Raw genomic sequence first — 26,931 nt, 5'->3', positions numbered from 1 at the left:
ATTATGTTACACAATGCATGCATTTTTAGTTCTATCAAGTTCATATTTATATCCAAAAACAGCGTTTTACTATGGCATTGATGTTGAGGAAATCGTTTCCCTCCAATAACCGGCAGTCAAGTCAGCGTCACAAATTAAATAATTAAAATTAGAAAACATTGGTAAAATATTATATTGTCATTTAAAGAATTATAGATTTACATCTCTTGAACGCAATCAACTTGCCAGATTTAAAAATAACCTTACTGGGAAATCACACTTTGCAATAATCTGAGCACTGCGCCCAGAAAAATACGCGTTGCGATACAGACTAGACGTCATGTTGGGGAGATCTAAAATCGAAAATACTATGTAAATAATCCATTACCTTTGATTCTCTTCATCAGATGTCACTTCCAGGTATCACAGGTCCATAACGAATGTAGTTTTGTTCAAAAAAGCTCATCATTTATGTCCAAAAATCTCCGTCTTGTTAGCACATGATCTAAGCCAGCCGGACTTCTCGTCATGAACGAGGGGAAAAAATATATTTACGTTCGTTCAAACATGTCAAACGTTGTATAGCATAAATCATTAGGGCCTTTTTTAACCAGAACATGAATAATATTCAAGGTGGACGAATGCATACTCTTTTATAGCGTATTGGAACGAGGGTACCCAACATGAACTCGCGCGCCAGGTGTCTAATGGGACATCATCGTTCCATGGCTCTTGTTCGGTCAGATCTCCCTCCAGAAGACTCAAAACACTTTGTAAAGGCTGGTGACATCTAGTGGAAGCAATAGGAAGTGCCAAAATATTCCTCAGCCCCTGTGTTTTTCAATGGGATAGGTTTAAAGGTAATACAACACATCAGGTTTCAACTTCCTGTCAGAAAATGTCTCAGGGTTTTGCCTGCCAAATGAGTTCTGTTATACTCACAGACACCATTCAAACAGTTTTAGAAACTTTAGAGTGTTTTCTATCCATATATAATAAGTATATGCATATTCTAGTTACTGGGTAGGATTAGTAACCAGATTAAATCGGGTACATTTTTTTATCCAGACGTGCAAATGCTGCCCCCTAGCCCTAACAGGTTAAGAAGACAGAATGTGAAAGACACAGCAGATGAAATACAAAAGATTTGAACTGAAGCCTGGTCAACAGTTTGGAAGACTGCTATGCTCACAAGTATAGCACAAACACTCACATGAGGTTCAATCTTTCCAAGCACCATGGACAAGAACAATTGATATCCTCATTGTAATTGCCGCAGAAAGCAAAACAATTTTATTCTTGTCTAAGGCTCGTTGGTCTAGGGGTATGATTCTCGCTTTGGGTGCGAGAGGTCCCGGGTTCAAATCGCGGATGAGCCCTTTTGCAGATCTTTTAACAAGCTCAGACAGGCAGATCTCTGGCCACTGGTTGCAAACAGCCACCTCTTGGGCGCAGGACGAGGTGGCTGAATGGTTTAGGCGATGGACTGCGTATCTATTGTGATATTCACTAGTTGGCTCAATATCGCACTTCATTTAGAAAACCTGCAAAAACTAAGAGCAAATCTGACTTCCACTAACATGGACATTGATTCCAATGTAATACACTTGAAATGACACCCAGCCCCTAAACCTAGTGAATATCTCATGCTCTGCATTGGCTGGGAATCGAACCCTGGTCAACTGCTTGGAAGGCAGCTATGCTCACCACTATACCACCAATGCTATGTGAAGCTCTTAAGCAACATGGAGACATCGATTCATATCCTGACCGTCATTTTTGTGGAAAGTGAAAATTCTTTGACCAAACGGATCGTTGGTATAGTTGTACTATTATGGCTTAGGGTGCGAGAGGTCCCTGGTTAAAAAATCTATCATTTTAATCAGTACCTGTTACCTTCAGATTAGTCCCGTGACACTTGTGGAAAACGTAGGGCAAAACGGAGAACATTGTGACAAGTGGGGTCACATTAGTTTGTAGCCCAAAGATTTTGGATTCTACAAACAGATGTTTGCACATAGAGGGTTCCGACTTCAGACGAGTCCCCTGACACTTGTGGGGGACGTAGAGACAAATTGAGAACACCACCGTGTTCGTGAGGGTCTCCCCTTTCCAGGGAGTGGTCATACGATGTTGTAGGTCAAACGGTTCAGATGCTACAAATGTTTTTGTGAGAATACCGATTATTGGTATGTGTCATGGTTTGACAAACACCGCTCTAGCTCCACCACCATTTATTGCAGATGTGGAGTTGTAACATAAACAGTTACGGAGACTTGAGACAGATACGACGCGTTTCAATCTCTCTAGTTGAAAACTGATCGATTTGAATGGGTATTTTTTACGTTCGTTTACTTTGATTCACGTACTGATGCATCAATCGACTCAAAATAAATGAGCTCCATTCTTTTTTAAGTTTTATTTTTTCATTTTCTCTTTTAAAATATTAATTGACCTCATTTTGCTCAATATTCATTTGTCAACACTCATCATCAGTTTGCTGTCGCGGCTTAACCTCTATGGGCTAGGTGGGACGCTAGCGTGCCACCCGTGGTGCACTCCATCAACAGCAGGTGCATTTCAAGACCGGCAAATTTGAATCCAAATAAATGTCAAAATTCAAATTTTTCAAACATACAACTATTTTACACCCTTTGAAAGATAAACATCTCCTTAATCTAACCACGTTTTACGATTTCAAAAAGGTTTTACGGCGAAAGCATAAATTTAGAGTATGTTAGGACAGTACATTTACAAGAGTTGTGTGTAATGTTTTGTCAAGTCAAAGACAGGGTCACCAAAACCATAAAACCAGCTAAAATGATGCACTAACCTTTTACAATCTCCATCAGATGACACTCCTAGGACATTATGTTACACAATGCATGCATTTTTAGTTCTATCAAGTTCATATTTATATCCAAAAACAGCGTTTTACTATGGCATTGATGTTGAGGAAATCGTTTCCCTCCAATAACCGGCAGTCAAGTCAGCGTCACAAATTAAATAATTAAAATTAGAAAACATTGGTAAAATATTATATTGTCATTTAAAGAATTATAGATTTACATCTCTTGAACGCAATCAACTTGCCAGATTTAAAAATAACCTTACTGGGAAATCACACTTTGCAATAATCTGAGCACTGCGCCCAGAAAAATACGCGTTGCGATACAGACTAGACGTCATGTTGGGGAGATCTAAAATCGAAAATACTATGTAAATAATCCATTACCTTTGATTCTCTTCATCAGATGTCACTTCCAGGTATCACAGGTCCATAACGAATGTAGTTTTGTTCAAAAAAGCTCATCATTTATGTCCAAAAATCTCCGTCTTGTTAGCACATGATCTAAGCCAGCCGGACTTCTCGTCATGAACGAGGGGAAAAAATATATTTACGTTCGTTCAAACATGTCAAACGTTGTATAGCATAAATCATTAGGGCCTTTTTTAACCAGAACATGAATAATATTCAAGGTGGACGAATGCATACTCTTTTATAGCGTATTGGAACGAGGGTACCCAACATGAACTCGCGCGCCAGGTGTCTAATGGGACATCATCGTTCCATGGCTCTTGTTCGGTCAGATCTCCCTCCAGAAGACTCAAAACACTTTGTAAAGGCTGGTGACATCTAGTGGAAGCAATAGGAAGTGCCAAAATATTCCTCAGCCCCTGTGTTTTTCAATGGGATAGGTTTAAAGGTAATACAACACATCAGGTTTCAACTTCCTGTCAGAAAATGTCTCAGGGTTTTGCCTGCCAAATGAGTTCTGTTATACTCACAGACACCATTCAAACAGTTTTAGAAACTTTAGAGTGTTTTCTATCCATATATAATAAGTATATGCATATTCTAGTTACTGGGTAGGATTAGTAACCAGATTAAATCGGGTACATTTTTTTATCCAGACGTGCAAATGCTGCCCCCTAGCCCTAACAGGTTAAGAAGACAGAATGTGAAAGACACAGCAGATGAAATACAAAAGATTTGAACTGAAGCCTGGTCAACAGTTTGGAAGACTGCTATGCTCACAAGTATAGCACAAACACTCACATGAGGTTCAATCTTTCCAAGCACCATGGACAAGAACAATTGATATCCTCATTGTAATTGCCGCAGAAAGCAAAACAATTTTATTCTTGTCTAAGGCTCGTTGGTCTAGGGGTATGATTCTCGCTTTGGGTGCGAGAGGTCCCGGGTTCAAATCGCGGATGAGCCCTTTTGCAGATCTTTTAACAAGCTCAGACAGGCAGATCTCTGGCCACTGGTTGCAAACAGCCACCTCTTGGGCGCAGGACGAGGTGGCTGAATGGTTTAGGCGATGGACTGCGTATCTATTGTGATATTCACTAGTTGGCTCAATATCGCACTTCATTTAGAAAACCTGCAAAAACTAAGAGCAAATCTGACTTCCACTAACATGGACATTGATTCCAATGTAATACACTTGAAATGACACCCAGCCCCTAAACCTAGTGAATATCTCATGCTCTGCATTGGCTGGGAATCGAACCCTGGTCAACTGCTTGGAAGGCAGCTATGCTCACCACTATACCACCAATGCTATGTGAAGCTCTTAAGCAACATGGAGACATCGATTCATATCCTGACCGTCATTTTTGTGGAAAGTGAAAATTCTTTGACCAAACGGATCGTTGGTATAGTTGTACTATTATGGCTTAGGGTGCGAGAGGTCCCTGGTTAAAAAATCTATCATTTTAATCAGTACCTGTTACCTTCAGATTAGTCCCGTGACACTTGTGGAAAACGTAGGGCAAAACGGAGAACATTGTGACAAGTGGGGTCACATTAGTTTGTAGCCCAAAGATTTTGGATTCTACAAACAGATGTTTGCACATAGAGGGTTCCGACTTCAGACGAGTCCCCTGACACTTGTGGGGGACGTAGAGACAAATTGAGAACACCACCGTGTTCGTGAGGGTCTCCCCTTTCCAGGGAGTGGTCATACGATGTTGTAGGTCAAACGGTTCAGATGCTACAGATGTTTTTGTGAGAATACCGATTATTGGTATGTCTCATGGTTTGACAAACACCGCTCTAGCTCCACCACCATTTATTGCAGATGTGGAGGTGTAACATAAACAGTTACGGAGGCTTGAGACAGATACGACGCGTTTCAATCTCTCTAGTTGAAAACTGATCGATTTGAATGGGTATTTTTTACGTTCGTTTACTTTGATTCACGTACTGATGCATCAATCGACTCAAAATAAATGAGCTCCATTCTTTTTTAAGTTTTATTTTTTCATTTTCTCTTTTAAAATATTAATTGACCTCATTTTGCTCAATATTCATTTGTCAACACTCATCATCAGTTTGCTGTCGCGGCTTAAGAAGACAGAATGTGAAAGACACAGCAGATGAAATACAAAAGATTTGAACTGAAGCCTGGTCAATAGTTTGGAAGACTGCTATGCTCACAAGTATAGCACAAACACTCACATGAGGTTCAATCTTTCCAAGCACCATGGACAAGAACAATTGATATCCTCATTGTAATTGCCGCAGAAAGCAAAACAATTTTATTCTTGTCTAAGGCTCGTTGGTCTAGGGGTATGATTCTCGCTTTGGGTGCGAGAGGTCCCGGGTTCAAATCCCGGATGAGCCCTTTTGCAGATCTTTTAACAAGCTCAGACAGGCAGATCTCTGGCCACTGGTTGCAAACAGCCACCTCTTGGGCGCAGGACGAGGTGGCTGAATGGTTTAGGCGATGGACTGCGTATCTATTGTGATATTCACTAGTTGGCTCAATATCGCACTTCATTTAGAAAACCTGCAAAAACTAAGAGCAAATCTGACTTCCACTAACAAGGACATTGATTCCAATGTAATACACTTGAAATGACACCCAGCCCCTAAACCTAGTGAATATCTCATGCTCTGCATTGGCTGGGAATCGAACCCTGGTCAACTGCTTGGAAGGCAGCTATGCTCACCACTATACCACCAATGCTATGTGAAGCTCTTAAGCAACATGGAGACATCGATTCATATCCTGACCGTCATTTTTGTGGAAAGTGAAAATTCTTTGACCAAACGGATCGTTGGTATAGTTGTACTATTATGGCTTAGGGTGCGAAAAGTCCCTGGTTAAAAAATCTATCATTTTAATCAGTACCTGTTACCTTCAGATTAGTCCCGTGACACTTGTGGAAAACGTAGGGCAAAACGGAGAACATTGTGACAAGTGGGGTCACATTAGTTTGTAGCCCAAAGATTTTGGATTCTACAAACAGATGTTTGCACATAGAGGGTTCCGACTTCAGACGAGTCCCCTGACACTTGTGGGGGACGTAGAGACAAATTGAGAACACCACCGTGTTCGTGAGGGTCTCCCCTTTCCAGGGAGTGGTCATACGATGTTGTAGGTCAAACGGTTCAGATGCTACAGATGTTTTTGTGAGAATACCGATTATTGGTATGTCTCATGGTTTGACAAACACCGCTCTAGCTCCACCACCATTTATTGCAGATGTGGAGGTGTAACATAAACAGTTACGGAGGCTTGAGACAGATACGACGCGTTTCAATCTCTCTAGTTGAAAACTGATCGATTTGAATGGGTATTTTTTACGTTCGTTTACTTTGATTCACGTACTGATGCATCAATCGACTCAAAATAAATGAGCTCCATTCTTTTTTAAGTTTTATTTTTTCATTTTCTCTTTTAAAATATTAATTGACCTCATTTTGCTCAATATTCATTTGTCAACACTCATCATCAGTTTGCTGTCGCGGCTTAACCTCTATGGGCTAGGTGGGACGCTAGCGTGCCACCCGTGGTGCACTCCATCAACAGCAGGTGCATTTCAAGACCGGCAAATTTGAATCCAAATAAATGTCAAAATTCAAATTTTTCAAACATACAACTATTTTACACCCTTTGAAAGATAAACATCTCCTTAATCTAACCACGTTTTACGATTTCAAAAAGGTTTTACGGCGAAAGCATAAATTTAGAGTATGTTAGGACAGTACATTTACAAGAGTTGTGTGTAATGTTTTGTCAAGTCAAAGACAGGGTCACCAAAACCATAAAACCAGCTAAAATGATGCACTAACCTTTTACAATCTCCATCAGATGACACTCCTAGGACATTATGTTACACAATGCATGCATTTTTAGTTCTATCAAGTTCATATTTATATCCAAAAACAGCGTTTTACTATGGCATTGATGTTGAGGAAATCGTTTCCCTCCAATAACCGGCAGTCAAGTCAGCGTCACAAATTAAATAATTAAAATTAGAAAACATTGGTAAAATATTATATTGTCATTTAAAGAATTATAGATTTACATCTCTTGAACGCAATCAACTTGCCAGATTTAAAAATAACCTTACTGGGAAATCACACTTTGCAATAATCTGAGCACTGCGCCCAGAAAAATACGCGTTGCGATACAGACTAGACGTCATGTTGGGGAGATCTAAAATCGAAAATACTATGTAAATAATCCATTACCTTTGATTCTCTTCATCAGATGTCACTTCCAGGTATCACAGGTCCATAACGAATGTAGTTTTGTTCAAAAAAGCTCATCATTTATGTCCAAAAATCTCCGTCTTGTTAGCACATGATCTAAGCCAGCCGGACTTCTCGTCATGAACGAGGGGAAAAAATATATTTACGTTCGTTCAAACATGTCAAACGTTGTATAGCATAAATCATTAGGGCCTTTTTTAACCAGAACATGAATAATATTCAAGGTGGACGAATGCATACTCTTTTATAGCGTATTGGAACGAGGGTACCCAACATGAACTCGCGCGCCAGGTGTCTAATGGGACATCATCGTTCCATGGCTCTTGTTCGGTCAGATCTCCCTCCAGAAGACTCAAAACACTTTGTAAAGGCTGGTGACATCTAGTGGAAGCAATAGGAAGTGCCAAAATATTCCTCAGCCCCTGTGTTTTTCAATGGGATAGGTTTAAAGGTAATACAACACATCAGGTTTCAACTTCCTGTCAGAAAATGTCTCAGGGTTTTGCCTGCCAAATGAGTTCTGTTATACTCACAGACACCATTCAAACAGTTTTAGAAACTTTAGAGTGTTTTCTATCCATATATAATAAGTATATGCATATTCTAGTTACTGGGTAGGATTAGTAACCAGATTAAATCGGGTACATTTTTTTATCCAGACGTGCAAATGCTGCCCCCTAGCCCTAACAGGTTAAGAAGACAGAATGTGAAAGACACAGCAGATGAAATACAAAAGATTTGAACTGAAGCCTGGTCAACAGTTTGGAAGACTGCTATGCTCACAAGTATAGCACAAACACTCACATGAGGTTCAATCTTTCCAAGCACCATGGACAAGAACAATTGATATCCTCATTGTAATTGCCGCAGAAAGCAAAACAATTTTATTCTTGTCTAAGGCTCGTTGGTCTAGGGGTATGATTCTCGCTTTTGGTGCGAGAGGTCCCGGGTTCAAATCCCGGATGATCCCTTTTGCAGATCTTTTAACAAGCTCAGACAGGCAGATCTCTGGCCACTGGTTGCAAACAGCCACCTCTTGGGCGCAGGACGAGGTGGCTGAATGGTTTAGGCGATGGACTGCGTATCTATTGTGATATTCACTAGTTGGCTCAATATCGCACTTCATTTAGAAAACCTGCAAAAACTAAGAGCAAATCTGACTTCCACTAACAAGGACATTGATTCCAATGTAATACACTTAAAATGACACCCAGCCCCTAAACCTAGTGAATATCTCATGCTCTTCATTGGCTGGGAATCGAACCCTGGTCAACTGCTTGGAAGGCAGCTATGCTCACCACTATACCACCAATGATATGTAAAGCTCTTAAGCAACATGGAGACATCGATTCATATCCTGACCGTCATTTTTGTGGAAAGTGAAAATTCTTTGACCAAACGGATCGTTGGTATAGTTGTACTATTATGGCTTAGGGTGCGAGAGGTCCCTGGTTAAAAAATCTATCATTTTAATCAGTACCTGTTACCTTCAGATTAGTCCCGTGACACTTGTGGAAAACGTAGGGCAAAACGGAGAACATTGTGACAAGTGGGGTCACATTAGTTTGTAGCCCAAAGATTTTGGATTCTACAAACAGATGTTTGCACATAGAGGGTTCCGACTTCAGACGAGTCCCCTGACACTTGTGGGGGACGTAGAGACAAATTGAGAACACCACCGTGTTCGTGAGGGTCTCCCCTTTCCAGGGAGTGGTCATACGATGTTGTAGGTCAAACGGTTCAGATGCTACATATGTTTTTGTGAGAATACCGATTATTGGTATGTCTCATGGTTTGACAAACACCGCTCTAGCTCCACCACCATTTATTGCAGATGTGGAGTTGTAACATAAACAGTTACGGAGGCTTGAGACAGATACGACGCGTTTCAATCTCTCTAGTTGAAAACTGATCGATTTGAATGGGTATTTTTTACGTTCGTTTACTTTGATTCACGTACTGATGCATCAATCGACTCAAAATAAATGAGCTCCATTCTTTTTGAAGTTTTATTTTTTCATTTTCTCTTTTAAAATATTAATTGACCTCATTTTGCTCAATATTAATTTTCAACACTCATCATCAGTTTGCTGTCGCGGCTTAAGAAGACAGAATGTGAAAGACACAGCAGATGAAATACAAAAGATTTGAACTGAAGCCTGGTCAACAGTTTGGAAGACTGCTATGCTCACAAGTATAGCACAAACACTCACATGAGGTTCAATCTTTCCAAGCACCATGGACAAGAACAATTGATATCCTCATTGTAATTGCCGCAGAAAGCAAAACAATTTTATTCTTGTCTAAGGCTCGTTGGTCTAGGGGTATGATTCTCGCTTTTGGTGCGAGAGGTCCCGGGTTCAAATCCCGGATGATCCCTTTTGCAGATCTTTTAACAAGCTCAGACAGGCAGATCTCTGGCCACTGGTTGCAAACAGCCACCTCTTGGGCGCAGGACGAGGTGGCTGAATGGTTTAGGCGATGGACTGCGTATCTATTGTGATATTCACTAGTTGGCTCAATATCGCACTTCATTTAGAAAACCTGCAAAAACTAAGAGCAAATCTGACTTCCACTAACAAGGACATTGATTCCAATGTAATACACTTAAAATGACACCCAGCCCCTAAACCTAGTGAATATCTCATGCTCTTCATTGGCTGGGAATCGAGCCCTGGTCAACTGCTTGGAAGGCAGCTATGCTCACCACTATACCACCAATGATATGTAAAGCTCTTAAGCAACATGGAGACATCGATTCATATCCTGACCGTCATTTTTGTGGAAAGTGAAAATTCTTTGACCAAACGGATCGTTGGTATAGTTGTACTATTATGGCTTAGGGTGCGAGAGGTCCCTGGTTAAAAAATCTATCATTTTAATCAGTACCTGTTACCTTCAGATTAGTCCCGTGACACTTGTGGAAAACGTAGGGCAAAACGGAGAACATTGTGACAAGTGGGGTCACATTAGTTTGTAGCCCAAAGATTTTGGATTCTACAAACAGATGTTTGCACATAGAGGGTTCCGACTTCAGACGAGTCCCCTGACACTTGTGGGGGACGTAGAGACAAATTGAGAACACCACCGTGTTCGTGAGGGTCTCCCCTTTCCAGGGAGTGGTCATACGATGTTGTAGGTCAAACGGTTCAGATGCTACATATGTTTTTGTGAGAATACCGATTATTGGTATGTCTCATGGTTTGACAAACACCGCTCTAGCTCCACCACCATTTATTGCAGATGTGGAGTTGTAACATAAACAGTTACGGAGGCTTGAGACAGATACGACGCGTTTCAATCTCTCTAGTTGAAAACTGATCGATTTGAATGGGTATTTTTTACGTTCGTTTACTTTGATTCACGTACTGATGCATCAATCGACTCAAAATAAATGAGCTCCATTCTTTTTGAAGTTTTATTTTTTCATTTTCTCTTTTAAAATATTAATTGACCTCATTTTGCTCAATATTAATTTTCAACACTCATCATCAGTTTGCTGTCGCGGCTTAAGAAGACAGAATGTGAAAGACACAGCAGATGAAATACAAAAGATTTGAACTGAAGCCTGGTCAACAGTTTGGAAGACTGCTATGCTCACAAGTATAGCACAAACACTCACATGAGGTTCAATCTTTCCAAGCACCATGGACAAGAACAATTGATATCCTCATTGTAATTGCCGCAGAAAGCAAAACAATTTTATTCTTGTCTAAGGCTCGTTGGTCTAGGGGTATGATTCTCGCTTTGGGTGTGAGAGGTCCCGGGTTCAAATCCCGGATGAACCCTTTTGCAGATCTTTTAACAAGCTCAGACAGGCAGATCTCTGGCCACTGGTTGCAAACAGCCACCTCTTGGGCGCAGGACGAGGTGGCTGAATGGTTTAGGCGATGGATATTCACTAGTTGGCTCAATATCGCACTTCATTTAGAAAACCTGCAAAAACTAAGAGCAAATCTGACTTCCACTAACAAGGACATTGATTCCAATGTAATACACTTAAAATGACACCCAGCCCCTAAACCTAGTGAATATCTCATGCTCTTCATTGGCTGGGAATCGAACCCTGGTCAACTGCTTGGAAGGCAGCTATGCTCACCACTATACCACCAATGATATGTAAAGCTCTTAAGCAACATGGAGACATCGATTCATATCCTGACCGTCATTTTTGTGGAAAGTGAAAATTCTTTGACCAAACGGATCGTTGGTATAGTTGTACTATTATGGCTTAGGGTGCGAGAGGTCCCTGGTTAAAAAATCTATCATTTTAATCAGTACCTGTTACCTTCAGATTAGTCCCGTGACACTTGTGGAAAACGTAGGGCAAAACGGAGAACATTGTGACAAGTGGGGTCACATTAGTTTGTAGCCCAAAGATTTTGGATTCTACAAACAGATGTTTGCACATAGAGGGTTCCGACTTCAGACGAGTCCCCTGACACTTGTGGGGGACGTAGAGACAAATTGAGAACACCACCGTGTTCGTGAGGGTCTCCCCTTTCCAGGGAGTGGTCATACGATGTTGTAGGTCAAACGGTTCAGATGCTACAGATGTTTTTGTGAGAATACCGATTATTGGTATGTCTCATGGTTTGACAAACACCGCTCTAGCTCCACCACCATTTATTGCAGATGCGGAGTTGTAACATAAACAGTTATGGAGGCTTGAGACAGATACGACGCGTTTCAATCTCTCTAGTTGAAAACTGATCGATTTGAATGGGTATTTTTTACGTTCGTTTACTTTGATTCACGTACTGATGCATCAATCGACTCAAAATAAATGAGCTCCATTCTTTTTGAAGTTTTATTTTTTCATTTTCTCTTTTAAAATATTAATTGACCTCATTTTGCTCAATATTGTGTGAGGTCCCTGCTTAAAAAATCTATCATTTTAATCAGTACCTGTTACCTTCAGATTAGTCCCGTGACACTTGTGGAAAACGTAGGGCAAAACGGAGAACATTGTGACAAGTGGGGTCACATTAGTTTGTAGCCCAAAGATTTTGGATTCTACAAACAGATGTTTGCACATAGAGGGTTCCGACTTCAGACGAGTCCCCTGACACTTGTGGGGGACGTAGAGACAAATTGAGAACACCACCGTGTTCGTGAGGGTCTCCCCTTTCCAGGGAGTGGTCATACGATGTTGTAGGTCAAACGGTTCAGATGCTACATATGTTTTTGTGAGAATACCGATTATTGGTATGTCTCATGGTTTGACAAACACCGCTCTAGCTCCACCACCATTTATTGCAGATGTGGAGTTGTAACATAAACAGTTACGGAGGCTTGAGACAGATACGACGCGTTTCAATCTCTCTAGTTGAAAACTGATCGATTTGAATGGGTATTTTTTACGTTCGTTTACTTTGATTCACGTACTGATGCATCAATCGACTCAAAATAAATGAGCTCCATTCTTTTTGAAGTTTTATTTTTTCATTTTCTCTTTTAAAATATTAATTGACCTCATTTTGCTCAATATTAATTTTCAACACTCATCATCAGTTTGCTGTCGCGGCTTAAGAAGACAGAATGTGAAAGACACAGCAGATGAAATACAAAAGATTTGAACTGAAGCCTGGTCAACAGTTTGGAAGACTGCTATGCTCACAAGTATAGCACAAACACTCACATGAGGTTCAATCTTTCCAAGCACCATGGACAAGAACAATTGATATCCTCATTGTAATTGCCGCAGAAAGCAAAACAATTTTATTCTTGTCTAAGGCTCGTTGGTCTAGGGGTATGATTCTCGCTTCGGGTGTGAGAGGTCCCGGGTTCAAATCCCGGATGAACCCTTTTGCAGATCTTTTAACAAGCTCAGACAGGCAGATCTCTGGCCACTGGTTGCAAACAGCCACCTCTTGGGCGCAGGACGAGGTGGCTGAATGGTTTAGGCGATGGATATTCACTAGTTGGCTCAATATCGCACTTCATTTAGAAAACCTGCAAAAACTAAGAGCAAATCTGACTTCCACTAACAAGGACATTGATTCCAATGTAATACACTTAAAATGACACCCAGCCCCTAAACCTAGTGAATATCTCATGCTCTTCATTGGCTGGGAATCGAACCCTGGTCAACTGCTTGGAAGGCAGCTATGCTCACCACTATACCACCAATGATATGTAAAGCTCTTAAGCAACATGGAGACATCGATTCATATCCTGACCGTCATTTTTGTGGAAAGTGAAAATTCTTTGACCAAACGGATCGTTGGTATAGTTGTACTATTATGGCTTAGGGTGCGAGAGGTCCCTGGTTAAAAAATCTATCATTTTAATCAGTACCTGTTACCTTCAGATTAGTCCCGTGACACTTGTGGAAAACGTAGGGCAAAACGGAGAACATTGTGACAAGTGGGGTCACATTAGTTTGTAGCCCAAAGATTTTGGATTCTACAAACAGATGTTTGCACATAGAGGGTTCCGACTTCAGACGAGTCCCCTGACACTTGTGGGGGACGTAGAGACCAATTGAGAACACCACCGTGTTCGTGAGGGTCTCCCCTTTCCAGGGAGTGGTCATACGATGTTGTAGGTCAAACGGTTCAGATGCTACAGATGTTTTTGTGAGAATACCGATTATTGGTATGTCTCATGGTTTGACAAACACCGCTCTAGCTCCACCACCATTTATTGCAGATGCGGAGTTGTAACATAAACAGTTATGGAGGCTTGAGACAGATACGACGCGTTTCAATCTCTCTAGTTGAAAACTGATCGATTTGAATGGGTATTTTTTACGTTCGTTTACTTTGATTCACGTACTGATGCATCAATCGACTCAAAATAAATGAGCTCCATTCTTTTTGAAGTTTTATTTTTTCATTTTCTCTTTTAAAATATTAATTGACCTCATTTTGCTCAATATTAATTTTCAACACTCATCATCAGTTTGCTGTCGCGGCTTAAGAAGACAGAATGTGAAAGACACAGCAGATGAAATACAAAAGATTTGAACTGAAGCCTGGTCAACAGTTTGGAAGACTGCTATGCTCACAAGTATAGCACAAACACTCACATGAGGTTCAATCTTTCCAAGCACCATGGACAAGAACAATTGATATCCTCATTGTAATTGCCGCAGAAAGCAAAACAATTTTATTCTTGTCTAAGGCTCGTTGGTCTAGGGGTATGATTCTTGCTTCGGGTGTGAGAGGTCCCGGGTTCAAATCCCGGATGAACCCTTTTGCAGATCTTTTAACAAGCTCAGACAGGCAGATCTCTGGCCACTGGTTGCAAACAGCCACCTCTTGGGCGCAGGACGAGGTGGCTGAATGGTTTAGGCGATGGATATTCACTAGTTGGCTCAATATCGCACTTCATTTAGAAAACCTGCAAAAACTAAGAGCAAATCTGACTTCCACTAACAAGGACATTGATTCCAATGTAATACACTTAAAATGACACCCAGCCCCTAAACCTAGTGAATATCTCATGCTCTTCATTGGCTGGGAATCGAACCCTGGTCAACTGCTTGGAAGGCAGCTATGCTCACCACTATACCACCAATGATATGTAAAGCTCTTAAGCAACATGGAGACATCGATTCATATCCTGACCGTCATTTTTGTGGAAAGTGAAAATTCTTTGACCAAACGGATCGTTGGTATAGTTGTACTATTATGGCTTAGGGTGCGAGAGGTCCCTGGTTAAAAAATCTATCATTTTAATCAGTACCTGTTACCTTCAGATTAGTCCCGTGACACTTGTGGAAAACGTAGGGCAAAACGGAGAACATTGTGACAAGTGGGGTCACATTAGTTTGTAGCCCAAAGATTTTGGATTCTACAAACAGATGTTTGCACATAGAGGGTTCCGACTTCAGACGAGTCCCCTGACACTTGTGGGGGACGTAGAGACCAATTGAGAACACCACCGTGTTCGTGAGGGTCTCCCCTTTCCAGGGAGTGGTCATACGATGTTGTAGGTCAAACGGTTCAGATGCTACAGATGTTTTTGTGAGAATACCGATTATTGGTATGTCTCATGGTTTGACAAACACCGCTCTAGCTCCACCACCATTTATTGCAGATGCGGAGTTGTAACATAAACAGTTATGGAGGCTTGAGACAGATACGACGCGTTTCAATCTCTCTAGTTGAAAACTGATCGATTTGAATGGGTATTTTTTACGTTCGTTTACTTTGATTCACGTACTGATGCATCAATCGACTCAAAATAAATGAGCTCCATTCTTTTTGAAGTTTTATTTTTTCATTTTCTCTTTTAAAATATTAATTGACCTCATTTTGCTCAATATTAATTTTCAACACTCATCATCAGTTTGCTGTCGCGGCTTAAGAAGACAGAATGTGAAAGACACAGCAGATGAAATACAAAAGATTTGAACTGAAGCCTGGTCAACAGTTTGGAAGACTGCTATGCTCACAAGTATAGCACAAACACTCACATGAGGTTCAATCTTTCCAAGCACCATGGACAAGAACAATTGATATCCTCATTGTAATTGCCGCAGAAAGCAAAACAATTTTATTCTTGTCTAAGGCTCGTTGGTCTAGGGGTATGATTCTCGCTTCGGGTGTGAGAGGTCCCGGGTTCAAATCCCGGATGAACCCTTTTGCAGATCTTTTAACAAGCTCAGACAGGCAGATCTCTGGCCACTGGTTGCAAACAGCCACCTCTTGGGCGCAGGACGAGGTGGCTGAATGGTTTAGGCGATGGATATTCACTAGTTGGCTCAATATCGCACTTCATTTAGAAAACCTGCAAAAACTAAGAGCAAATCTGACTTCCACTAACAAGGACATTGATTCCAATGTAATACACTTAAAATGACACCCAGCCCCTAAACCTAGTGAATATCTCATGCTCTTCATTGGCTGGGAATCGAACCCTGGTCAACTGCTTGGAAGGCAGCTATGCTCACCACTATACCACCAATGATATGTAAAGCTCTTAAGCAACATGGAGACATCGATTCATATCCTGACCGTCATTTTTGTGGAAAGTGAAAATTCTTTGACCAAACGGATCGTTGGTATAGTTGTACTATTATGGCTTAGGGTGCGAGAGGTCCCTGGTTAAAAAATCTATCATTTTAATCAGTACCTGTTACCTTCAGATTAGTCCCGTGACACTTGTGGAAAACGTAGGGCAAAACGGAGAACATTGTGACAAGTGGGGTCACATTAGTTTGTAGCCCAAAGATTTTGGATTCTACAAACAGATGTTTGCACATAGAGGGTTCCGACTTCAGACGAGTCCCCTGACACTTGTGGGGGACGTAGAGACCAATTGAGAACACCACCGTGTTCGTGAGGGTCTCCCCTTTCCAGGGAGTGGTCATACGATGTTGTAGGTCAAACGGTTCAGATGCTACAGATGTTTTTGTGAGAATACCGATTATTGGTATGTCTCATGGTTTGACAAACACCGCTCTAGCTCCACCACCATTTATTGCAGATGCGGAGTTGTAACATAAACAGTTATGGAGGCTTGAGACAGATACGACGCGTTTCAATCTCTCTAGTTGAAAACTGATCGATTTGAATGGGTATTTTTTACGTTCGTTTACTTTGATTCACGTACTGATGCATCAATCGACTCAAAATAAATGAGCTCCATTCTTTTTGAAGTTTTATTTTTTCATTTTCTCTTTTAAAATATTAATTGACCTCATTTTGCTCAATATTAATTTTCAACACTCATCATCAGTTTGCTGTCGCGGCTTAAGAAGACAGAATGTGAAAGACACAGCAGATGAAATACAAAAGATTTGAACTGAAGCCTGGTCAACAGTTTGGAAGACTGCTATGCTCACAAGTATAGCACAAACACTCACATGAGGTTCAATCTTTCCAAGCACCATGGACAAGAACAATTGATATCCTCATTGTAATTGCCGCAGAAAGCAAAACAATTTTATTCTTGTCTAAGGCTCGTTGGTCTAGGGGTATGATTCTTGCTTCGGGTGTGAGAGGTCCCGGGTTCAAATCCCGGATGAACCCTTTTGCAGATCTTTTAACAAGCTCAGACAGGCAGATCTCTGGCCACTGGTTGCAAACAGCCACCTCTTGGGCGCAGGACGAGGTGGCTGAATGGTTTAGGCGATGGATATTCACTAGTTGGCTCAATATCGCACTTCATTTAGAAAACCTGCAAAAACTAAGAGCAAATCTGACTTCCACTAACAAGGACATTGATTCCAATGTAATACACTTAAAATGACACCCAGCCCCTAAACCTAGTGAATATCTCATGCTCTTCATTGGCTGGGAATCGAACCCTGGTCAACTGCTTGGAAGGCAGCTATGCTCACCACTATACCACCAATGATATGTAAAGCTCTTAAGCAACATGGAGACATCGATTCATATCCTGACCGTCATTTTTGTGGAAAGTGAAAATTCTTTGACCAAACGGATCGTTGGTATAGTTGTACTATTATGGCTTAGGGTGCGAGAGGTCCCTGGTTAAAAAATCTATCATTTTAATCAGTACCTGTTACCTTCAGATTAGTCCCGTGACACTTGTGGAAAACGTAGGGCAAAACGGAGAACATTGTGACAAGTGGGGTCACATTAGTTTGTAGCCCAAAGATTTTGGATTCTACAAACAGATGTTTGCACATAGAGGGTTCCGACTTCAGACGAGTCCCCTGACACTTGTGGGGGACGTAGAGACCAATTGAGAACACCACCGTGTTCGTGAGGGTCTCCCCTTTCCAGGGAGTGGTCATACGATGTTGTAGGTCAAACGGTTCAGATGCTACAGATGTTTTTGTGAGAATACCGATTATTGGTATGTCTCATGGTTTGACAAACACCGCTCTAGCTCCACCACCATTTATTGCAGATGCGGAGTTGTAACATAAACAGTTATGGAGGCTTGAGACAGATACGACGCGTTTCAATCTCTCTAGTTGAAAACTGATCGATTTGAATGGGTATTTTTTACGTTCGTTTACTTTGATTCACGTACTGATGCATCAATCGACTCAAAATAAATGAGCTCCATTCTTTTTGAAGTTTTATTTTTTCATTTTCTCTTTTAAAATATTAATTGACCTCATTTTGCTCAATATTAATTTTCAACACTCATCATCAGTTTGCTGTCGCGGCTTAAGAAGACAGAATGTGAAAGACACAGCAGATGAAATACAAAAGATTTGAACTGAAGCCTGGTCAACAGTTTGGAAGACTGCTATGCTCACAAGTATAGCACAAACACTCACATGAGGTTCAATCTTTCCAAGCACCATGGACAAGAACAATTGATATCCTCATTGTAATTGCCGCAGAAAGCAAAACAATTTTATTCTTGTCTAAGGCTCGTTGGTCTAGGGGTATGATTCTCGCTTTGGGTGTGAGAGGTCCCGGGTTCAAATCCCGGATGAACCCTTTTGCAGATCTTTTAACAAGCTCAGACAGGCAGATCTCTGGCCACTGGTTGCAAACAGCCACCTCTTGGGCGCAGGACGAGGTGGCTGAATGGTTTAGGCGATGGATATTCACTAGTTGGCTCAATATCGCACTTCATTTAGAAAACCTGCAAAAACTAAGAGCAAATCTGACTTCCACTAACAAGGACATTGATTCCAATGTAATACACTTAAAATGACACCCAGCCCCTAAACCTAGTGAATATCTCATGCTCTTCATTGGCTGGGAATCGAACCCTGGTCAACTGCTTGGAAGGCAGCTATGCTCACCACTATACCACCAATGATATGTAAAGCTCTTAAGCAACATGGAGACATCGATTCATATCCTGACCGTCATTTTTGTGGAAAGTGAAAATTCTTTGACCAAACGGATCGTTGGTATAGTTGTACTATTATGGCTTAGGGTGCGAGAGGTCCCTGGTTAAAAAATCTATCATTTTAATCAGTACCTGTTACCTTCAGATTAGTCCTGTGACACTTGTGGAAAACGTAGGGCAAAACGGAGAACATTGTGACAAGTGGGGTCACATTAGTTTGTAGCCCAAAGATTTTGGATTCTACAAACAGATGTTTGCACATAGAGGGTTCCGACTTCAGACGAGTCCCCTGACACTTGTGGGGGACGTAGAGACAAATTGAGAACACCACCGTGTTCGTGAGGGTCTCCCCTTTCCAGGGAGTGGTCATACGATGTTGTAGGTCAAACGGTTCAGATGCTACAGATGTTTTTGTGAGAATACCGATTATTGGTATGTCTCATGGTTTGACAAACACCGCTCTAGCTCCACCACCATTTATTGCAGATGTGGAGGTGTAACATAAACAGTTACGGAGGCTTGAGACAGATACGACGCGTTTCAATCTCTCTAGTTGAAAACTGATCGATTTGAATGGGTATTTTTTACGTTCGTTTACTTTGATTCACGTACTGATGCATCAATCGACTCAAAATAAATGAGCTCCATTCTTTTTTAAGTTTTATTTTTTCATTTTCTCTTTTAAAATATTAATTGACCTCATTTTGCTCAATATTAATTTTCAACACTCATCATCAGTTTGCTGTCGCGGCTTAAGAAGACAGAATGTGAAAGACACAGCAGATGAAATACAAAAGATTTGAACTGAAGCCTGGTCAACAGTTTGGAAGACTGCTATGCTCACAAGTATAGCACAAACACTCACATGAGGTTCAATCTTTCCAAGCACCATGGACAAGAACAATTGATATCCTCATTGTAATTGCCGCAGAAAGCAAAACTATTTTATTCTTGTCTAAGGCTCGTTGGTCTAGGGGTATGATTCTCGCTTTGGGTGCGAGAGGTCCCGGGTTCAAATCCCGGATGAACCCTTTTGCAGATCTTTTAACAAGCTCAGACAGGCAGATCTCTGGCCACTGGTTGCAAACAGCCACCTCTTGGGCGCAGGACGAGGTGGCTGAATGGTTTAGGCGATGGATATTCACTAGTTGGCTCAATATCGCACTTCATTTAGAAAACCTGCAAAAACTAAGAGCAAATCTGACTTCCACTAACAAGGACATTGATTCCAATGTAATACACTTGAAATGACACCCAGCTCCTAAACCTAGTGAATATATCATGCTCTGCATTGGCTGGGAATCGAACCCTGGTCAACTGCTTGGAAGGCAGCTATGCTCACCACTATACCACCAATGATATGTAAAGCTCTTAAGCAACATGGAGACATCGATTCATATCCTGACCGTCATTTTTGTGGAAAGTGAAAATTCTTTGACCAAACGGATCGTTGGTATAGTTGTACTATTATGGCTTAGGGTGCGAGAGGTCCCTGGTTAAAAAATCTATCATTTTAATCAGTACCTGTTACCTTCAGATTAGTCCTGTGACACTTGTGGAAAACGTAGGGCAAAACGGAGAACATTGTGACAAGTGGGGTCACATTAGTTTGTAGCCCAAAGATTTTGGATTCTACAAACAGATGTTTGCACATAGAGGGTTCCGACTTCAGACGAGTCCCCTGACACTTGTGGGGGACGTAGAGACAAATTGAGAACACCACCGTGTTCGTGAGGGTCTCCCCTTTCCAGGGAGTGGTCATACGATGTTGTAGGTCAAACGGTTCAGATGCTACAGATGTTTTTGTGAGAATACCGATTATTGGTATGTCTCATGGTTTGACAAACACCGCTCTAGCTCCACCACCATTTATTGCAGATGTGGAGGTGTAACATAAACATTTACGGAGGCTTGAGACAGATACGACGCGTTTCAATCTCTCTAGTTGAAAACTGATCGATTTGAATGGGTATTTTTTACGTTCGTTTACTTTGATTCACGTACTGATGCATCAATCGACTCAAAATAAATGAGCTCCATTCTTTTTTAAGTTTTATTTTTTCATTTTCTCTTTTAAAATATTAATTGACCTCATTTTGCTCAATATTAATTTTCAACACTCATCATCAGTTTGCTGTCGCGGCTTAAGAAGACAGAATGTGAAAGACACAGCAGATGAAATACAAAAGATTTGAACTGAAGCCTGGTCAACAGTTTGGAAGACTGCTATGCTCACAAGTATAGCACAAACACTCACATGAGGTTCAATCTTTCCAAGCACCATGGACAAGAACAATTGATATCCTCATTGTAATTGCCGCAGAAAGCAAAACTATTTTATTCTTGTCTAAGGCTCGTTGGTCTAGGGGTATGATTCTCGCTTTGGGTGCGAGAGGTCCCGGGTTCAAATCCCGGATGAACCCTTTTGCAGATCTTTTAACAAGCTCAGACAGGCAGATCTCTGGCCACTGGTTGCAAACAGCCACCTCTTGGGCGCAGGACGAGGTGGCTGAATGGTTTAGGCGATGGATATTCACTAGTTGGCTCAATATCGCACTTCATTTAGAAAACCTGCAAAAACTAAGAGCAAATCTGACTTCCACTAACAAGGACATTGATTCCAATGTAATACACTTAAAATGACACCCAGCCCCTAAACCTAGTGAATATCTCATGCTCTTCATTGGCTGGGAATCGAACCCTGGTCAACTGCTTGGAAGGCAGCTATGCTCACCACTATACCACCAATGATATGTAAAGCTCTTAAGCAACATGGAGACATCGATTCATATCCTGACCGTCATTTTTGTGGAAAGTGAAAATTCTTTGACCAAACGGATCGTTGGTATAGTTGTACTATTATGGCTTAGGGTGCGAGAGGTCCCTGGTTAAAAAATCTATCATTTTAATCAGTACCTGTTACCTTCAGATTAGTCCTGTGACACTTGTGGAAAACGTAGGGCAAAACGGAGAACATTGTGACAAGTGGGGTCACATTAGTTTGTAGCCCAAAGATTTTGGATTCTACAAACAGATGTTTGCACATAGAGGGTTCCGACTTCAGACGAGTCCCCTGACACTTGTGGGGGACGTAGAGACAAATTGAGAACACCACCGTGTTCGTGAGGGTCTCCCCTTTCCAGGGAGTGGTCATACGATGTTGTAGGTCAAACGGTTCAGATGCTACAGATGTTTTTGTGAGAATACCGATTATTGGTATGTCTCATGGTTTGACAAACACCGCTCTAGCTCCACCACCATTTATTGCAGATGTGGAGGTGTAACATAAACAGTTACGGAGGCTTGAGACAGATACGACGCGTTTCAATCTCTCTAGTTGAAAACTGATCGATTTGAATGGGTATTTTTTACGTTCGTTTACTTTGATTCACGTACTGATGCATCAATCGACTCAAAATAAATGAGCTCCATTCTTTTTTAAGTTTTATTTTTTCATTTTCTCTTTTAAAATATTAATTGACCTCATTTTGCTCAATATTAATTTTCAACACTCATCATCAGTTTGCTGTCGCGGCTTAAGAAGACAGAATGTGAAAGACACAGCAGATGAAATACAAAAGATTTGAACTGAAGCCTGGTCAACAGTTTGGAAGACTGCTATGCTCACAAGTATAGCACAAACACTCACATGAGGTTCAATCTTTCCAAGCACCATGGACAAGAACAATTGATATCCTCATTGTAATTGCCGCAGAAAGCAAAACTATTTTATTCTTGTCTAAGGCTCGTTGGTCTAGGGGTATGATTCTCGCTTTGGGTGCGAGAGGTCCCGGGTTCAAATCCCGGATGAACCCTTTTGCAGATCTTTTAACAAGCTCAGACAGGCAGATCTCTGGCCACTGGTTGCAAACAGCCACCTCTTGGGCGCAGGACGAGGTGGCTGAATGGTTTAGGCGATGGATATTCACTAGTTGGCTCAATATCGCACTTCATTTAGAAAACCTGCAAAAACTAAGAGCAAATCTGACTTCCACTAACAAGGACATTGATTCCAATGTAATACACTTGAAATGACACCCAGCTCCTAAACCTAGTGAATATATCATGCTCTGCATTGGCTGGGAATCGAACCCTGGTCAACTGCTTGGAAGGCAGCTATGCTCACCACTATACCACCAATGATATGTAAAGCTCTTAAGCAACATGGAGACATCGATTCATATCCTGACCGTCATTTTTGTGGAAAGTGAAAATTCTTTGACCAAACGGATCGTTGGTATAGTTGTACTATTATGGCTTAGGGTGCGAGAGGTCCCTGGTTAAAAAATCTATCATTTTAATCAGTACCTGTTACCTTCAGATTAGTCCTGTGACACTTGTGGAAAACGTAGGGCAAAACGGAGAACATTGTGACAAGTGGGGTCACATTAGTTTGTAGCCCAAAGATTTTGGATTCTACAAACAGATGTTTGCACATAGAGGGTTCCGACTTCAGACGAGTCCCCTGACACTTGTGGGGGACGTAGAGACAAATTGAGAACACCACCGTGTTCGTGAGGGTCTCCCCTTTCCAGGGAGTGGTCATACGATGTTGTAGGTCAAACGGTTCAGATGCTACAGATGTTTTTGTGAGAATACCGATTATTGGTATGTCTCATGGTTTGACAAACACCGCTCTAGCTCCACCACCATTTATTGCAGATGTGGAGGTGTAACATAAACATTTACGGAGGCTTGAGACAGATACGACGCGTTTCAATCTCTCTAGTTGAAAACTGATCGATTTGAATGGGTATTTTTTACGTTCGTTTACTTTGATTCACGTACTGATGCATCAATCGACTCAAAATAAATGAGCTCCATTCTTTTTTAAGTTTTATTTTTTCATTTTCTCTTTTAAAATATTAATTGACCTCATTTTGCTCAATATTAATTTTCAACACTCATCATCAGTTTGCTGTCGCGGCTTAAGAAGACAGAATGTGAAAGACACAGCAGATGAAATACAAAAGATTTGAACTGAAGCCTGGTCAACAGTTTGGAAGACTGCTATGCTCACAAGTATAGCACAAACACTCACATGAGGTTCAATCTTTCCAAGCACCATGGACAAGAACAATTGATATCCTCATTGTAATTGCCGCAGAAAGCAAAACTATTTTATTCTTGTCTAAGGCTCGTTGGTCTAGGGGTATGATTCTCGCTTTGGGTGCGAGAGGTCCCGGGTTCAAATCCCGGATGAACCCTTTTGCAGATCTTTTAACAAGCTCAGACAGGCAGATCTCTGGCCACTGGTTGCAAACAGCCACCTCTTGGGCGCAGGACGAGGTGGCTGAATGGTTTAGGCGATGGATATTCACTAGTTGGCTCAATATCGCACTTCATTTAGAAAACCTGCAAAAACTAAGAGCAAATCTGACTTCCACTAACAAGGACATTGATTCCAATGTAATACACTTGAAATGACACCCAGCTCCTAAACCTAGTGAATATATCATGCTCTGCATTGGCTGGGAATCGAACCCTGGTCAACTGCTTGGAAGGCAGCTATGATCACCACTATACCACCAATGCTATGTGAAGCTCTTAAGCAACATGGAGACATCGATTAATATCCTGACCGTCATTTTTGTGGAAAGTGAAAATTCTTTGACCAAACGGATCGTTGGTATAGTTGTACTATTATGGCTTAGGGTGCGAGAGGTCCCTGGTTAAAAAATCTATCATTTTAATCAGTACCTGTTACCTTCAGATTAGTCCCGTGACACTTGTGGAAAACGTAGGGCAAAACGGAGAACATTGTGACAAGTGGGGTCACATTAGTTTGTAGCCCAAAGATTTTGGATTCTACAAACAGATGTTTGCACATAGAGGGTTCCGACTTCAGACGAGTCCCCTGACACTTGTGGGGGACGTAGAGACAAATTGAGAACACCACCGTGTTCGTGAGGGTCTCCCCTTTCCAGGGAGTGGTCATACGATGTTGTAGGTCAAACGGTTCAGATGCTACAGATGTTTTTGTGAGAATACCGATTATTGGTATGTCTCATGGTTTGACAAACACCGCTCTAGCTCCACCACCATTTATTGCAGATGTGGAGTTGTAACATAAACAGTTACAGAAGCTTGAGACAGATACGACGAGTTTCAATCTCTCTAGTTGAAAACTGATCGATTTGAATGGGTATTTTTTACGTTCGTTTACTTTGATTCACGTACTGATGCATCAATCGACTCAAAATAAATGAGCTCCATTCTTTTTGAAGTTTTATTTTTTCATTTTCTCTTTTAAAATATTAATTGACCTCATTTTGCTCAATATTAATTTTCAACACTCATCATCAGTTTGCTGTCGCGGCTTAAGAAGACAGAATGTGAAAGACACAGCAGATGAAATACAAAAGATTTGAACTGAAGCCTGGTCAACAGTTTGGAAGACTGCTATGCTCACAAGTATAGCACAAACACTCACATGAGGTTCAATCTTTCCAAGCACCATGGACAAGAACAATTGATATCCTCATTGTAATTGCCGCAGAAAGCAAAACAATTTTATTCTTGTCTAAGGCTCGTTGGTCTAGGGGTATGATTCTCGCTTTGGGTGTGAGAGGTCCCGGGTTCAAATCCCGGATGAACCCTTTTGCAGATCTTTTAACAAGCTCAGACAGGCAGATCTCTGGCCACTGGTTGCAAACAGCCACCTCTTGGGCGCAGGACGAGGTGGCTGAATGGTTTAGGCGATGGATATTCACTAGTTGGCTCAATATCGCACTTCATTTAGAAAACCTGCAAAAACTAAGAGCAAATCTGACTTCCACTAACAAGGACATTGATTCCAATGTAATACACTTAAAATGACACCCAGCCCCTAAACCTAGTGAATATCTCATGCTCTTCATTGGCTGGGAATCGAACCCTGGTCAACTGCTTGGAAGGCAGCTATGCTCACCACTATACCACCAATGATATGTAAAGCTCTTAAGCAACATGGAGACATCGATTCATATCCTGACCGTCATTTTTGTGGAAAGTGAAAATTCTTTGACCAAACGGATCGTTGGTATAGTTGTACTATTATGGCTTAGGGTGCGAGAGGTCCCTGGTTAAAAAATCTATCATTTTAATCAGTACCTGTTACCTTCAGATTAGTCCTGTGACACTTGTGGAAAACGTAGGGCAAAACGGAGAACATTGTGACAAGTGGGGTCACATTAGTTTGTAGCCCAAAGATTTTGGATTCTACAAACAGATGTTTGCACATAGAGGGTTCCGACTTCAGACGAGTCCCCTGACACTTGTGGGGGACGTAGAGACAAATTGAGAACACCACCGTGTTCGTGAGGGTCTCCCCTTTCCAGGGAGTGGTCATACGATGTTGTAGGTCAAACGGTTCAGATGCTACAGATGTTTTTGTGAGAATACCGATTATTGGTATGTCTCATGGTTTGACAAACACCGCTCTAGCTCCACCACCATTTATTGCAGATGTGGAGGTGTAACATAAACAGTTACGGAGGCTTGAGACAGATACGACGCGTTTCAATCTCTCTAGTTGAAAACTGATCGATTTGAATGGGTATTTTTTACGTTCGTTTACTTTGATTCACGTACTGATGCATCAATCGACTCAAAATAAATGAGCTCCATTCTTTTTGAAGTTTTATTTTTTCATTTTCTCTTTTAAAATATTAATTGACCTCATTTTGCTCAATATTAATTTTCAACACTCATCATCAGTTTGC

At 41.2% G+C, this 26,931-nt stretch overlaps 6 non-coding genes across 6 annotated transcripts; 5 read left to right on the top strand and 1 right to left on the bottom strand.

Moving 5' to 3' along the window:
• Positions 1-5,543: 5,543 nt before the first annotated feature.
• trnap-ugg (transfer RNA proline (anticodon UGG)) lies at positions 5,544-5,615 on the top strand. Its single transcript has one exon. It is a non-coding gene; the product is annotated as a tRNA-Pro (tRNA).
• A 2,775-nt stretch (positions 5,616-8,390) lies between these two features.
• On the top strand, positions 8,391-8,462 carry trnaq-uug (transfer RNA glutamine (anticodon UUG)). The gene has a single exon. It is a non-coding gene; the product is annotated as a tRNA-Gln (tRNA).
• Positions 8,463-9,799: 1,337 nt separating this feature from the next.
• trnaq-uug (transfer RNA glutamine (anticodon UUG)) lies at positions 9,800-9,871 on the top strand. Its single transcript has one exon. It is a non-coding gene; the product is annotated as a tRNA-Gln (tRNA).
• Positions 9,872-13,227: 3,356 nt separating this feature from the next.
• trnap-cgg (transfer RNA proline (anticodon CGG)) lies at positions 13,228-13,299 on the top strand. The gene has a single exon. It is a non-coding gene; the product is annotated as a tRNA-Pro (tRNA).
• Positions 13,300-16,011: 2,712 nt separating this feature from the next.
• trnap-cgg (transfer RNA proline (anticodon CGG)) lies at positions 16,012-16,083 on the top strand. Its single transcript has one exon. It is a non-coding gene; the product is annotated as a tRNA-Pro (tRNA).
• An 8,608-nt stretch (positions 16,084-24,691) lies between these two features.
• trnag-ucc (transfer RNA glycine (anticodon UCC)) lies at positions 24,692-24,763 on the bottom strand. Its single transcript has one exon. It is a non-coding gene; the product is annotated as a tRNA-Gly (tRNA).
• Between the last annotated feature and the right edge of the window lie 2,168 nt (positions 24,764-26,931).

Source organism: Salmo salar, chromosome 03, assembly GCF_965601325.2.
Source record: "Salmo salar chromosome 03, fSalSal1, whole genome shotgun sequence".
Lineage (NCBI taxonomy): Eukaryota > Metazoa > Chordata > Actinopteri > Salmoniformes > Salmonidae > Salmo > Salmo salar.
This window is presented reverse-complemented; position numbering and strand designations above follow the sequence as displayed.